Below are 10,497 nucleotides of genomic sequence, written 5' to 3'. Positions count from 1 at the left end.
GATGCTCAAAGGGTAGATCATCACTTGGTTTTCACCAAGGATTACTGTCAGTCTAGAAGCCACTAAGATAGAAAACATCCAGATACAGATCTTGTGCACAGAAGCTAGAAATCATGCACAGATGCACACACTAGCAAGATCTCATGCACAGATAGCACCAAAGAGATGTATTGCAAGGTTTAGCAGCTAACCAAGACTACACGAGAAAATCCTAAGCATGCAACCATCAGAAACCCTAGATTTCTTCACACAGCAAGCATATTGGCATTCATATTTATTATGATCCCCAAATATGCAAGCAAAGATGAGTAGCCAACAAGATCCAACCAACCATGTGAGCAACCAGTCAGTAGCAAGGCTACTGAGGTCACATCACACTTAGCATCAACTAAAATGAAGCCAAACATATTGCTTGCCAGATAGTCATGAACAGCTAAGTCATTTGCAAGCAAATCATTTAAATCATTACTGCATAAGCAGTTCATCATAATTTAATTAATACAAGCATGAATTTATCACAGATCCATGCTTAATACTAACAGCAACATAATATAAGGCAACATAGTTTAATCTATAGCCACTAGAGCAAGTCTAGGTAGCTAAGATGAGCAACAGCACAAGTAAGCAACATCATAGTGATGCTTGAGCATCAGCATCACAAGATAATTGAATCACTTAGTCACAGTATTAGCCAATAAGCTATCACTGATAATTGAATTGATCAAATGGATCAATTATAGCAAGCCAAGTTACACAGAGAGGTTAGCCAACAAGCAAGGAATGATCCAATGGATCATTGGCTTGCATAGGAAGCACTGAAGCATATCACAGGCACCACTGGCACACACACAAGTATCACAGATGCATCACAAGTACACCTAGACAAGCAAGCATGATATACCAGTAAGCACAAGCAAGCCATAGTCAAGCATAGCATGGCATAATTAGCTTTTGAGCAAGCACAGCAGAGCATGGCAAGTACAGAGCATGCTAGGAGCAGCAGAGAAGCAAGCACAGCATGAATAGCAAGCAAAGATGTGCCGATGCCGATGAATCGGTAATTGGGCCATGAGCTTGCAGTAGACATAAGCACAGGAAGATTGCGCAGCAATAGCATGGCTCTGCGTGATCACAGGACCACCAGAGAGCAACAGAGCATGAGGAGGAAGAAGAACAGTAACAAGGGGAGGCGCACAGAAGAGAAGGAGGAGATGCAACACTTACTTGCGCCTGGAAGCAGAGGCTAGGGCATGGCGAGGCAGTGCTCGCGCGGCCCTAACAGCTGCGAGTCCAGGGAAGGCGCCGACGTTACGCCGGCGAACCCAGACACGAACCAGCACCACCGTAGCAAGCACCTGAGGCGACGGCACGAGTACTGCGAGCAGCACCCGCGCCAGGTCAACCCCAGGCGCGTATCCATCGTCGGCAAGGACGAGATCTCGCCGGAGTTCGTCGAGGCGAATCTCCACGAGATCCAGGACGGAGGCGATTCGCCAGGAGAGGACGAGAAGGGGAAAACTGCGCGGACAGATCGATAGATCTGCACGCGGCGGTTCAGGTTCGGTAGGTGGCTACGGCGGAGGAGCACGGCGATGGCCGGAGCGAGGCGGCGGCCATGGCGGCGACGCCATCGCCACGGGTGTCGCTAGAGGTTAGGGTTAGGTCGAGCGAGTGAGGGGAACGAGTGAGTGAGCGAGCGAGGTGGGCCGTTCGGCGCCACCGAACCCAAAAGGGGATTGGCCTTATTGGGCTGTCCCTGGGTTTAGGTTATTGGGCTGGGCCCAATATGGGTCCAAGGGGGGTATGTTGGTCTTTTAACATTTAATAAAAGGCCAGAATTTTACCAAATTTTAATAAATCAAATACAATTCTAAAAATCCATTAAAAATTGGATTAATGAATGAAAAATAAATCTTAACAAGAATAAAATATGAAATGGAATTTATGTAACAAATTCAAAATTATGAATTTTAAGAATTTAAATAATAACTTGGAATTTAAAATTATTATTTCCTTGTAATTAAAATTCAAGGAAAAATATCAAATAAGTTCAAATACTTATTTTCAAACATTTCAAAATGAAATTCTAATATTCCAAGTCATTTCTATTGAAAAGGGTATTTTTCCCAGAAAAAAATACTATAGTCCTTTTTATTCCAAAAACTATAGAGATAACTCTATAATTTTCAATTATTTTTGGAATGATCAAGGGAATCAACAAGTAAATAGTTTTACTTTGAATTGTTGTACTTTGTGTGAATTAAAAATGGTTTATACTTTTAAATCAATGGTAAATTACTGTCAAAGACATAAATCTTAAACGCAACCCTAAATTGATATGACTCAGCGGGGTAAAGGGATCCAACATAAAATAATACACCCATGATTGCATTATTTGGATTTTATAACATTGTCCTTACCGGACAATGATGCTTCTTACAGAACCCGAGGTCCAGGTTCCATCAACTGCATTGAACTGCACTATCTCGCAGTCCACAGGCAAGTTCACCCTTGCTCATGTCAACTTGAGTATTTTCTACTACTTCAATGCAAAGCTATATACTTATCATTCCTGCATCGCAAATGAAATGTTACTTTCCAACTATGAATATGACTATGTGGCTGGCAATGGAACCATGGTATGTGTTGATATGGTGGAGGTTCCATTGCAATGGGTTATATCACCCTAGGATTAATTACCAATGCCGTCCGGTGTTTCTTGCGCCGTACAAACCGCGTTGACCATGAGATCTATAATGGCTGCAGGGAAGCCAGCCGTATCTTTTCCCTTCGCACGCCAACGGATCGAGAGAGCCGGTGGGAGTCTTTGGAGGCACGCAATAGGTTGGGATATCCTTTTAAATCCCCATCCATTAGTGATGATAAGCTCTACGATCTATGAGGGATTGTCCGGAGTACACCATGAGTAAAGCCGTATTATCGGGGGAAGTCTACTGGAGGTGTACGGTTGGACAAAAGGGTGGGTTTGCAGTCGCGGAGAAGGCGGTGTGGGCTTGGATCTTTATACCTGGCCTCACACCAAAGGAAGTGTGAACGGGGGCAAGTCTCTGCGGATGGCAAAAAGGGTGAGATCTCTTGTGGGAAAAGTAACGCACCTCTGCAGAGTGTATCAAATTGTGGCTGTCACTCCTTGTTCCGGGAAGGGAACTGCGAACGCGGCAGGAAAGGAACTCCACGACGTTCTAGTCAACCTGTGAAGACTGACGGGCATAGTTTTCATAATAAAAGCAACCTTTTGAAGAAATGATTGCAAAACATGCATTGACCTGCGATTTCCTGATCAATGGTCGTAGCTAGTGCATCAAACACCTTTTTACTCTTTTAGAACTTGCTGAGTACCCCTGTACTCACTTTATTTCGACACCCTTGCTAGACTGTGATCCGGAAGTGGAGGCCATCAACGATGGAGCACCAGAAGGAAGTTACGAGCTGGTCGACGAAGAACCTGATCTTACCGGCGGAGTGGAAGGCGTAGACTATGGGATAGTCTACGGACCAGATGACACGGAGGTGGAGGAGTAGTGACATACCCTAGCATCATAGAGCCGAGCAATGTAGAACTTACCTAAATAAGTTGTTGAGCTCTTTATATTTGTTATGAGTTGTAATCGTACTTAAGTAGTATCTTAGGGTGTTCTCATAGGACCTGTGAGAATACCAACTTGTTAAGACAATGTTCGTAATAAAGTATGGAGTGTTATGACCTGCAATGTTTCTGTTGTACCACTCTGAGGGATATGGCAAAATGTGAAGAAGTCCCTTCGCAAAGATCATATCAACGACTTGTATACTACAACATGCAGTGGTATGCTGGGTCACCGCAAGTTACCCTCGGATAAAACATTGTTGTTTTCTCCCTAGTACCAAGAGCACATCTACAATCTTAGAAGTTATTGTCACTCTTTCAGAAAACTAGAGGCATGAACCTACTATCGAGCATAAATACCCCCTCTTGGAGTCACAAGCATCTACTTGGTCAGTGTATCTACTAGCAACGGAGAGCATCCAAGATCACAAATAACATATGACAAAAATATATAATCGATCTCAATATAGTAATCAATATTCATCGGATCCCAGCAAACACAACATTTAGCATTACATAAGGATGATCTTGATCATGTAGGGCAGCTCACAAGATCTAAACATGATGCACAAATTGGAGAAGATAACCATCTAGCTACTGCTATGGACCCATAGTCGAGGGATGAACTACTCACGCATCACTTCGGAGGCGGGCATGGCGATGTAGATGCCTCCGGCGATGATTTCCCCCTCCGGCAGGGTGCCGGGAAGAGCTTCAGAACCCTCCCGAGCTATGGTCTGCAATGGCGGCCGCGACGGAACTTTTCGTGGATGGAGGCTCGGGTGTTCAGGGTTTTCCCGAGATCGTGAATAAATAGGCGGAGGGGCGATGTTGGTGGAGGCAAGGGGGCCCACACCACCCCTAGGCGCGGGCCAGGGCCAGACCGCGCCTAGGGCTGGTCTGGCCAGCCTGCTGCCTTTCTTCGACCCCCCTCTGGACTCCGTCTTCGTTACGGTAAAATATTGACTTTGGCTTTTGTTTCGTCCAATTCCGAGAATATTTCCTGTACAACTTTTCTGAAATACAAAACAACAGAAAACAGGGAACTGGCACTGTGGCATATTGTTAATAGGTTAGTGCCGAAAAATGTATAAAAGTCCAATGAAGTATGAGCAAATCATATATAAATTGGTGTAAAACAAGCATGGATCGAGCATCAAAAAATATAGATACGTTTGCGACGTATCAAGCATCCCCAAGCTTAACTCCTGCTCGTCCTCGAGTAGTTAAGTGATAACAAAATAATTTTTGAGGTGACATGCAGCCAACACAATCTTGATCAAGTTAATGTAAAGCATTGTGAGCTGGAATCAAAGTACTCTAAACATAGGCATGATAGATATAATTATAACAATAGAATTTAGCAACTATGTTATATCATGAAAAATAACTCAAACAAAGGATCATGAATAATTGTGCATTGAAAGAAATCGTTTGTTTATGAGCATAGAGAAAACATAGCAAAGTGGTAGTCAAAATGTCCTTTATGAAGTAGCAAAACATAAATGCTAGGACACCTTGAAAGTTCAAAGGGTGACTAGATACAAGTAACTTAAGAACAAGCAATAGCATAATCATGAATCAACCAATAATAATTTTGGGACTATGCACATTGCACTAAGAATGACATCTATCCTCTCTTAATTGGTGCATAAAGAAGAAGGTGAAGACTAAACATATAAGTAAAAGAAATATTCTTTGCAGAGTAAGCAAGATTAATAAGTTTTATAAACCTTCCAAAAGTATGGTACTCATTAGCTTTGAGCTTTCATTGCCCCTATCATAAGCATCTTGAATGGTTAAAGTTAATGTGATGGCAAATATGAGCTATATGCTTGACAAATCACAAGTTGAAAATCGCATGCCCCTTGAATACGAGTACCTAAATCTCATGCTACTCAACTTCGGTCCCAAATAAGTTCTTGTCATTGTAAGTATACATGTATCATCGAGAAATGCAACGGGGTACCTCTTTCCCGATGCTATGGAAGTACTCTTGTAGGAGCAATGCCATGCCAAAATGACAAGACAATAGACAATGAGCATCTCAGCAATTTTTTATTTACTATGGGTATAGCTTTTTATTGAAAATGCTTCATAGAATGCTCACTATGGTTCGCCTAAATTTCCACCATGAATGATGCATGGCTTAGATTAGCGGTCCAGGCGTTTCCCTAACTCATATACAAACTTCATGGACTTACAAGTTTCCATTTTATTTCGCACCGCTGGGCATCCATAAACAAAAGAACATGACATTGATGTCTACGCACGCTTCTATTCTTGTAGACAGTGTTGGGCCTCCAAGTGCAGAGGTTTGTAGAATAGCAACAAGTTTCCCTTAACTAGATCACCCAAGGTTTATCGAACTCAGGGAGGTAGAGGTAAAAGATATCCCTCTCAAGCAACCCTGCAATTAAGATATAAGAAATCTCTTGTGTCCCCAACACACCCAATACACTTGTCAGATGTACAGGTGCACTAGTCCAGCGAAGAGATAATAAAATGCAAGTGATATGGATGAATATGAGTGGTAATAACAATCTTAAATAAATATGGCAGCAAGTAAACATGCAGTAAAGCAGTAAATAAATGATGATTCGATGTTTGGAAGCAAGGCCTAGGGATCATACTTTCACTAGTGGTCACTCTCAACAATGATATCATAAAGGAATATAAATATAAGCATTTCACTATGCTACTCCGAACTACTCTCCGGTTGGATAACGAACACTAATTCACCGCGTAAGGCTGCAAAAGCAAACCTTAAATATGTATTCCCAAGTACTAATGAACACCCAACGCTGTCACTTTGAGCATTCATAGGAGGTACTAAAACACCATAATTTCATAGAGACATCTGACACGCGTACAGCACGCGACCGTTGGGAACCCCAAGTGGAAGGTGTGATGCGTACAGCAGTAAGTTTCCCTCGGTTAGAAACCAAGGTTTATCGAACCAGTAGGAGTCAAGAAGCACGTTGAAGGTTGATGGCGGCGAGATGTAGTGCGGCGCAACACCAGGGATTCCGGCGCCAACGTGGAACCTGCACAACACAAACCAAGTACTTTGCCCCAACGAAACAGCGAGGTTGTCAATCTCACCGGCTTGCTGTAACAAAGGATTAGATGTATAGTGTGGATGATGCTTGTTTGCAGAAAACAGTAGAACAGTATTGCAGTAGATTGTATTTCAGTATAGAGAATTGGACCGGGGTCCACAGTTCACTAGAGGTGTCTCTCCCATAAGATAAACAGCATGTTGGGTGAACAAATTACAGTTGGGCAATTGACAAATAAAGAGGGCATGACCATGCACATACATATTATGATGAGTATAGTGAGATTTAATTGGGCATTACGACAAAGTACATAGACCGCTATCCAGCATGCATCTATGCCTAAAAAGTCCACCTTCGTGTTATCATCCGAACCCCCTCCAGTATTAAGTTGCTAACAACAGACAATTGCATTAATTATTGCGCGTAATGTAATCAGTAACTACATCCTCGAACATAGCACCAATGTTTTATCCCTAGTGGCAACAGCACATCCATAATCTTAGAGATTTCTGTCACTTCCCCAGATTCACGGAGACATGAACCCACTATCGAGCATAAATACTCCCTCTTGGAGTTACAAGCATCTACTTGGCCAGAGCATCTACTAGTAATGGAGAGCATGCAAGATCATAAAAAACACATAGATATAAATTGATAATCAACATAACATAGTATTCTCTATTCATCGGATCCCAACAAACGCAACATATAGAATTACAGATAGACGATCTTGATCATGTTCGGCAGCTCACAAGACCCGACAATTAAGCACAATGGGGAGAAGACAACCATCTAGCTACTGCTATGGACCCATAGTCCAGGGGTAGACTACTCACACATCACTCCGGAGGCGACCATGGCGGCGTAGAGTCCTCCGGGAGATGATTCCCCTCTCCGGCGTGGTGCCGGAGGCGATCTCTGAATCCCCGAGATGGGATTGGCGGCGGTGGCGTCTCTGGAAGGTTTTCCGTATCGTGGCTCTTGGTACTGGGGGTTTCGCGACGAAGGCTATTTGTAGGCGGAAGGGCAGGTCAGGGGGCCACACGAGGGGCCCACACTACAGGTCGGCGCGGCCAGGACCTGGGTCGCGCCGCCCTAGGGTGTGGCCACCTCGTGGCCCCAATTCGTCTCCTCTTCGGTCTTCTGGAAGCTTCGTGGCAAAATAGGACCCTGGGCGTTGATTTCGTCCAATTCCGAGAATATTTCTTTACTAGGATTTCTGAAACCAAAAACAGCAGAAAACAAAGAATCGGCACTTCAAAGCATCTTGTTAATAGGTTAGTTCCAGAAAATGCACGAATATGACATAAAGTGTGCATAAAACATGTAGATATCATCAATAATGTGGCATGGAACATAAGAAATTATCGATACGTCGGAGACGTATCAGCATCCCCAAGCTTAGTTCCTGCTCGTCCCGAGCAGGTAAACGATAAACAAAGATAATTTCTGCAGTGACATGCCATCATAATCTTGATCATACTATTTGTAAAGCATATGTAGTGAATGCAGCGATCAAAACAATGTATATGACATGAGTAAACAAGTGAATCATATAGCAAAGACTTTTCATGAATAGTACTTCAAGACAAGCATCAATAAGTCTTGCATAAGAGTTAACTCATAAAGCAATAATTCAAAGTAGAGGCATTGAAGCAACACAAAGGAAGACGAAGTTTCAGCGGTTGCTTTCAACTCATAACATGTATATCCCATGGATATTATCAACATAGAGTAATATAACAAGTGCAATATGCAAATATGTAGGAATCAATGCACAGTTCACACAAGTGTTTGCTTCTTGAGGCGGAGAGAAATAGGTGAACTGACTCAACAATAAAAGTAAAAGAATGGTCCTTCAAAGAGGAAAGCATCGATCGCTATATTTGTGCTAGAGCTTTGGTTTTGAAAACAAGAAACAATTTTGTCAACGGTAGTAATAAAGCATATGTATCATGTAAATTATATCTTACAAGTTGCAAGCCTCATGCATAGTATACTAATAGTGCACGCACCTTGTCCTAATTAGCTTGGACTACCGGGATCATCGCAATGCACATGTTTTAACCAAGTGTCACAAAGGGGTACCTCTATGCCGCCTGTACAAAGGTCTAAGGAGAAAGCTCGCATTGGATTTCTCGCTATTGATTATTCTCAACTTAGACATCCATACCGGGACAACATAGACAACAGATAATGGACTCCTCTTTTATGCATAAGCATGTAACAACAATTAATTTTCTCATATGAGATTGAGGATATTTTCCAAAACTGAAACTTCCACCATGGATCATGGCTTTAGTTAGCGGCCCAATGTTCTTCTCTAACAATATGCATGCTCTAACCATAAGGTGGTAGATCGCTCTTACTTCAGACAAGACGAACATGCATAGCAACTCACATGAAATTCAACAAAGAGTAGTTGATGGCGTCCCCAGTGAACATGGTTATCGCACAACGAGCAACTTAATAAGAGATAAAGTGCATAAGTACATATTCAATACCACAATAGTTTTTAAGCTATTTGTCCCATGAGCTATATATTGTAAAGGTGGAGAATGGAAATTTAAAGGTAGCACTCAAGCAATTTACTTTGGAATGGCGGAGAAATACCATGTAGTAGGTGGGTATGGTGGACACAATTGGCATAGTGGTTGGCTCAAGTATTTGGATGCATGAGAAGTATTCCCTCTCGATACAAGGTTTAGGCTAGCAAGGTTATTTGAAACAAACACAAGGATGAACCGGTGCAGCAAGACTCACATAAAAGACACATTGTAAACATTATAAGACTCTACACCGTCTTCCTTGTTGTTCAAACTCAATACTAGAAATTATCTAGACCTTAGAGAGACCAAATATGCAAACCAAATTTCAGCATGCTCTATGTATTTCTTCATTAATGGGTGCAAAGCATATGATGCAAGAGCTTAAACATGAGCACAACAATTGCCAAGTATCACATTACCCAAGACATTTTAGCAATTACTACATGTATCATTTTCCAATTCCAACCATATAACAATTTAACGAAGAAGAAACTTCGCCATGAATACTATGAGTAGAGCCTAAGGACATACTTGTCCATATGCTACAGCGGAGCGTGTCTCTCTCCCACACAATGAATGCTAGGATCCATTTTATTCAAACTAAACAAAAACAAAAACAAACCGACGCTCCAAGAAAAGCACATAAGCTGTGATGGAATAAAAATATAGTTTCAGGGGAGGAACCTGATAATGTTGTCGATGAAGAAGGGGATGCCTTGGGCATCCCCAAGCTTAGACACTTGAGTCTTCTTGATATATGCAGGGGTGAACCACCGGGGCATCCCCAAGCTTAGAGCTTTCACTCTCCTTGATCATGTTGTATCATCTCCCTCTCTTGATCCTTGAAAACTTCCTCCACACCAAACTTAGAACAACTCATTAGAGGGTTAGTGCACAATCAAAATATACATGTTCAGAGGTGACATAATCTTTCTTAACACTTCTGGACATTGCACAAAGCTACTGAAAGTCAATGAAATCGAAATATCCATCGAACATAACAAAACAGGCAATGCGAAATAAAAGGCAGAATCTGTCAAAACAGAACAGTTCGTATTGACGAATTTTATTGAGGCACCAGACTTGCTCAAATGAAAATGCTCAAATTGAATGAAAGTTGCGTACATATCTGAGGATCACTCACGTAAATTGGCATAATTTTCTGAGTTACCTACAGAGAATTTTGCCCAGATTCGTGACAGCAAAGAAATCTATTTCTGCGCAGTAATCCAAATCTAGTATGAACTTTACTATCAACGACTTTACTTGGCACAATAAA

Source organism: Lolium perenne, chromosome 3 (genome assembly GCF_019359855.2).
Source record: "Lolium perenne isolate Kyuss_39 chromosome 3, Kyuss_2.0, whole genome shotgun sequence".
Classification (NCBI taxonomy): Eukaryota; Viridiplantae; Streptophyta; class Magnoliopsida; order Poales; family Poaceae; genus Lolium; species Lolium perenne.
This window is presented reverse-complemented; position numbering follows the sequence as displayed.